The following is a 7,148-nucleotide window of genomic DNA, read 5'->3' as shown; positions in this document are numbered from 1 at the left end:
GGTGCATGAGGAGGAAATGTTGTTACCAATATTCTCTGATTGAGGTCTGTCGATGAGCAATTGAGTATCCAGTTGCAGAGGGAGGTACAGACGCCCAGATCTTGAAGCTCAATAATGAGTTTCGATGGGATAATTATATTGAACAGCAAGCTGTAGCTGATGAACAGCAGCTTGATGTATGAGTTACTGCTGTCTGAAAGGTCCACTGCAGAGTGAAGAATCAGAGAAATCGCATTGACCATTAACCTATTCTGATGGTGCACAAATTGGAGCAGATTTAGGTCATCACTGAGGCAAGAGCTGAATCATGTCTGAACCAGCCGCTGAAAGCAGTTTCTCCCTGCTAATATAATCTTTAAAATAACTGTTTGAATACCATTGTTTTGAGCATGTTATCTACAAGTCTGATTCCCCTGTACAAGTGGATGAAGATTGGATCTCACACTGAATATGTGCATATGCAAGTTTTGCCTCTGCACAGTGACTAAGAATGGAGCAATTATTGATTCTCACCTCACAGCATTGTACAACATTTCTGTTTCTTTTTTGACATGGCGTTAATGCTTATGTGAAATATAAATAGGTCCCAAGGAAGCTGATGAGGCCAATTAGTTTAATTGATAGCTTTAAAACATCTATTTAGTACCTTCCTGCCAAAATGGGAAGGAACTGTATATCTTAAAGCAAATTAGATGTCAACCACATTCTTACAGGAGGGGTTAATCCTTGTTTTACAGACGGCTCCAAATCATATTGAGAAAGGTCAAAAACATAGTATAAACTTACAATTTGATTGATTGAAATAGTTTGTACGTGCATTCCATTTATATTACATTTGCTACTGATAACAAATTTATAATTAATTTTTGTGGGTTTACAATCAATCTTTTCTGCTAACCCAAGTATTGAACACATCGATCCAAAAGCAAATCTCTAAAGTTATTAACAATGACAGATTCAATTCTGACTTATTAGAGAATAATTCAAAGCCCCAAAGAGTGGAACAGTGGAACAGTTGTCAAATGGTAGATACAATTCAGTGCAAGCTAAAATGTTTTGCGTTCATGTGCCAGTATTATTTGTTACTATAAACTCACATCTCTTGTGGTTGCTGATTTGTCAGTTGTCAATTTGCCCTGTAAGGCTCGGTATTGTTTATTTTTGATGCATTTTGTCAGCAAAGGGAATAAAAACATAGCCATTGACTGGATTATTTCAGTTAAAGAGGCTATGTTTCAAGACTTTGCCTTGCTGGGAAACATTGTGGAAGAGCACTTGAGTCAAGCGGATCAGGAAGGTTACCCAATTCCATTTGTGGTGTAGATCACCCCAGGCAAACTTTGCAGACATTACGTGTGCCTCTGATTGCTAATGCTCGTGAAGAAATACTGAGTGGCTGAGAAAGAAAGAACAAAAGAATGAGCAAAAGGACATATTTGCATTTATATAGTGTCTGTCATGACTCAGGATGCCTAAAGCAGTCTACAGACAGTGAAGTACTTATGAAGTGTTAACATGGAGGAAAAGCAATAAATTATGCCTGGAATGAAGTAACAAATGTAAAATCTGCTCCAGTGATAATTATTGAAGGAACTACTAATGACAGCCTTTTCCACCTCAAACTGAAAGATAGCATAATGGTTAGCACAACGCTTTACAGTACCAGTCACCTGGGTGCATTTCCCACTGCTGCCTGAAAGGAGTTTGTAGGCTCTCCCATGAGTGTGGCTTTCCTCTGGGTGCTCTGATTTCCTCTCACATTCCAAAGACGTACTAGCTGGTCAGTTAATTGGTCATTGTAAATTGTCCTGAGATTAGACTAGAATTAAACAGGATTAAATCAATCCAGTTAAGTGTGAGGTGGTTCATTTGGTAGGTCAAATATGATGGCAGAATATAGTATTAATGGTAAGACTCTTGGCAGTGTGGACGAACAGAGGGATCTTGGGGTCCAAATCCATAGGACGCTCAAAGCTGCTGTGCAGGTTGACTCTGTGGTTAAAAAGGCATACGGTGCATTAGCCTTCATCAATCGTGGGATTGAGTTTAAGAGCTGAGAGGTAATGTTGCAGCTATGTAGGACCCTGGTCAGACCCCACTTGGAGTACTGTGCTCAGTTTTGGTCACCTCACTACCGGAAGGATGTGGAAACTATAGAAAGGGTGCAGAGGAGATTTACAAGGATGTTGCCTGGATTGGGGAGCACGCCTTATGAGAATAGGTTGAGTGAACTCAGCCTTTTCTCCTTGGAGCGACGGAGGATGAGAGGTGACCCAGTAGAGGTATCAGATGATGAGAGGCATTGACCTTGTGGATAGTCAGAGGCTTTTTCCCAGGGCTGAAATGGCTATCACTAGAGGGCACAGTTTTAAGGTGCTTGGAAGTAGATATCAGGGGTAAGTTTTTTATGCAGAGGTGAGTGAACGGGCTCTGGCAATTGTGGTGGAGGTAGACACGATAGAGTCTTTTAAGAGACTACTGGATACATATACGGAGCTAAGAAAACCAGAGGGATATGGGTAAGTCTAGGTAATTTCTAAAGTAAGTACATGTCTGGCACAGCATTAGGGGCTGAAGGGCCTGTATTGTGCTGTAGTTTTTCTATGTTTCTCAATTAGGGGTTTGCTGGGTGGCGTGGCCCACTCTTTATTTCAATCAATCAATCAATCAGTAAATAGGTCCAGCTGTGTTGTTCTGGACAATTAAGCCTCTAGGTGACCTTTTGTATCTGATACTATGCCAGTAATGCTGCTGCAAGTTTTTTTCCTGCACATGTGCATATACGCATTTGAGCATTTATTTATTTTATTTAGCAACAGAGCGCAGAGCAAGCCCTTCTAGCTGTTGGAGCCATGCCGCTCCAGCAACCCCGACTGACCCTAACCTAATCATGGGATAATTTACAATGACCAATTAACCAACCTATTATCCCTTTGGACTGTGGGAGGACACTGGAGCACGCAGAGAAAACCCATGCATTCCATGGGGAGGACATACGGAGACCCCTTACAGAGGGTACCAGAAATGAAATCCAAACTCCGTACCCTAGTTTGTAATAGTGTCACATTAACTATTACTCTACCATTGCACCCGAAGACAATCAACCGGACTTTGGACAAATTAACAGGAAGGTGTTACAGCATTAACTGTGACTCCCTGCTCCCACGGCAGCTCCATGGAGTCACTTAATCTGAGCATTGTGTTAACCACTGGCCCATTTCTGAAACGGGTTGATAGAGTTAGAGAATTATTTAGCACAGCAAAAGGACCTAGGCCCAATGAGTCCGTGCTGACTATCAGCTGCCCTTTTACACTGATAACTACATTCATCCAATTGTCATCATTCCCATCATCATAAAAGGATGCTCTACAATTTCCAAAGCCATAACTAGGAAACAAGCACAGAGATTGCAGGTTCCTTGTTTTTGTTTCACAATAGCATTCAGGACTACAACTATTACTTGGACATTGCTAGCATTGACCTAATCCCTGAAAGAAGTTGGATGGCATACTTCCACTTGCTTTCGACATTCAATACATAAAACAAAAACTAACCATAAACACAAGAGATTCTGCAGATGCTGGAAATGTAGAACAACACACCACAAAATGTTGGAGGAACCCAGCAGGTCAGGCAGCGTCATTGGAAATGAATATGCAGTCAACATTTCAGGATGAGACCCTTCTTTGGGACTGGAAAGGAAGGGGGAAGATGCCAGAATAAGAAGGTGGGGGAAGGAAAGGAGGACAACCTAGAAGGTAATAAACTGGCTTATTTTGGTGAAACTACATAACTTAAAATTAATTGCTTTATAGAAGAGCAAAAAGCAAATGACTGGGGAACTCGGTGGTTTGAGTAACATCTGTGAAGCCAAGAGGATAGTCAATGTTTCAGTCTGCTAGATAGGAACATGAATATGCAGAGGATGGAAGGATATGAATCAGGTACAGACAAAACAAGATTTAATTTTATTTTGACCATAAAACATAGGAGGTGAATTAGGCTATTTGGATCATTCTCCTGCCTTTTCCCTGTAACATTTCACATCCTGACTAATGAAAAACCTGTCAACCTCAACATCTACCTTATAAACAGCCAAGAACCTGGTCTCCACAGCCACCCATGGCAATAAATTCCACAGATTTACCACCCTCTTTCTAAAGGAATTCCTATTCCTCTCTGTTATTAATGAACATTAATGGCACAGACTAGAAGGGCCGAGATGGCCTGTTTCTGTGCTGTAATTGTTATATGGTTAACATCCCTCTATTCTGAAGTTGTGCTCTCTGGTCCTAAAGCCCCCCCACTATAAGAAACATCCTCTCAACATCCACTCAATGTGGGCCTTTCACCGTTCAATAGGTTTCAATGTAAACCCCCTCATTCTTCTAAATTCCAGCAAGTGCAGAACCAGAAGTATCAAACGCTCTTTATATGATAAGCCTTTCATTCCTGGAATTATTTTTGTGAAACTCTTTTGAATTCTCTCTAATATTGGCACATCCTTTCTTAGATAAGGAGCTGAAAACTGCTCACATTACTCCAAGTGGGGCCTCACCAGCAGCTTATAAAGCCTTTGCAAGTTAATCTTTAGGAAATCATGCATGAGGACTCCCAAGTCCCTTTGCATCTTGGATTTCTGAATTTGCTCCCTGTTTAGAAACTAATTTATGCTTTAATTCCTTGTATCAAGGTGCATGATCATACACTTCCTGACACAGTGCTCCATCTGCCATTTCTTAGCTCATTCTTCCAATCTGTCTAAGTCCTTCTGCAGCCTTCCTACTTCCTCAAGTCTACCTGTCCTTTCAGCCATCTTCATATCGTCTGCAAACCTGACCACATGACCATAATGCCACCAATTTCATCATTCAAATTATTAACATACAACACAAAAGGAAGCAGTTTGAACACCAACACCTAACAATACAAGTCACCAGTAGCCAATCCAAGAAGTTTCCCATTATTCCCACTCTTTGCCCCCTGCCAATCATCCTCTTGTTATCCTCTTTATCCTATTGTTGACTAGCTTACCTTCGTATTCCATCTTTTCTTTCTTTATGACTTTTTTGTTGTCTTCTGTTGGTTTTTAATAGCTTCTTAATCTTCTAATTTCCCACTAATTGTTGCTTTATTATCTTTTATCTTTATTAGCTTTGACTCCCCTTGTCAGCCACAGTTGCCTCATCCTGCCTTTAGCATATTTCTTCTTTGTGATGTATCTATCCTGCACCTTATAAATTGCTCCCAGAAACTCCAGTCATTGCTGCTCTTCCATCATCCCTGCTAGTGTCCCCTTCCAACCATCTTTGGCCAGCTCCCCTTTCATGCTCCTGTATTTCCCTTTATTCCACTGTAATAATTCCACTGATACATTTGACTTTAGCTTCTCCTTCTTAAGTTACAAGGTGAATTCTATCATGTTATGAACATTGCCTCCTAAGGATTCTTAACCTTAAACTCCCTAATCAATTCCGGCACAACACCCAACCCAGAATAGATAATCCCCAAGTTGGTTCCTTCACAATCTGCGCTATAAAGCCATTTTGTAGGCATTCTGCAAACTCTCCCTTGGGATCCAAAATTAGCACAACCTGATTATTTCAATCTATCTGCATATTGAAATCTCCCATGACTATTATAATATTTCCCTTTTGACATGCATTTTCTATTTCCCATTGTAATTTGTAGCCCACATTCTGGCTACTGTTTGGTGGCCTGAATCTAATTCCTTTTGGGGTCTTAGTGCCTTTGAGTTCCTTAACTGTAACCACAATGATTCTACATCTAACGATCATATGTCACCTCTTTCTAAGGATTTTATTTTTTACCAACAGTCATGCCACCCCTCTACCGACCTGCCTGTCATATTGATACAATATGGATGTTAAACTGCCAACTATCATCTTCTTTCAGCCAGAACTCAGTGGTGCCCACAATGTCACACCTGTCATTTTTATTAGCTTCATTCTGTATACGGCGTGCATTCACATATTTCGTATCACGCTAGCCACAAACAATGTGGGGCAAAGCAACACACAAAAAATATAGGAGGAACTCGGCAGGTCAAGCAGCATCTATGGAAATGAATAAACAGTCGACGTTTCAGCTCAAGATCCTTCTTCAGGACTGGAAAGGAGGAAGATGCCAGACTCAAAAGTTAGGGGGATAGGAAGGAGGACCAAAAGTAATTGAAGACTTGTTGGATGAAGGAATGATGATGTCTTTTAGTCAAATAGTACAGAAATTTAACATAACCAACAAGGATCTTTTTCATTTCTTTCAGATAAGAGATAATATACAGAAAAAAAACATCATTGTTAACTGATTTCTATAGTTCTAACATAGAAAAGAGGGTGTTGCATTCCAAGGGTCTCCATTAGTACTTTTTACAGCATCCTGAGGGAATGTTCTTGTGGAAAGGCTGAGGGAATGCTTTTGTGGGAAGGGTCTGGGAGGAAGAGCTGGGAGTAGAAGTTACAGCTGAAACATGGGAAGACATCTGTGATAATGCAAAGAAGACTTCAGTTTGTAATAGAACTAAAGCATTGCAACTCAAAATTCTGCACAGAGCCCACCTGAATCCAGATCGTCTCTCGAAATTTAAGACGGGGGTTTCTCCAATGTGTTCTAAATGTAAAGTAAATACTGGAACTTTCACCCACTGTTTTTGGACTTGTCCCAAACTTCAGGCATACTGGAGTGATATTTTGGTTGAAATGGAAAAGGTTCTGAAGATGGAGCTTGAGCTGACCCGATGTCTTTTCTCTTAGGCGTACCCAGCGGTCATATTATTAATGCACATCAGATAAAAACTTTTTAACATCCTGACTTTTTGTGCGAGGAATGAACATTTTACTGTGTTGGATATCCGATAAGGTTCCTGGACTCTTTGGTTGGCATAAATTAATCATGGAATACATTTCTTTGGACTTTTTGATGTGTATGTTACACTAAAAAACAAATAGTTTTCATAAAACATGGCAATCTTTTCTGCAGCATATAGATGTAAACCTGTCTGCTATACTAAAAAGGGCTTTTGTATAGGATGTTGTGGTGATGTCTATATTTTGATGGAAGTGTTCTGATATCTGTGAGGGGAAGAGATGTAAATGTATCTGGAAATTGAAAATTTTGTTATGCGAAA

The sequence above is a fragment of the Hypanus sabinus genome, chromosome 6 (genome assembly GCF_030144855.1).
Source record: "Hypanus sabinus isolate sHypSab1 chromosome 6, sHypSab1.hap1, whole genome shotgun sequence".
Taxonomy (NCBI): Eukaryota; Metazoa; Chordata; class Chondrichthyes; order Myliobatiformes; family Dasyatidae; genus Hypanus; species Hypanus sabinus.
Note: the sequence above shows the minus strand (reverse complement) of the source record.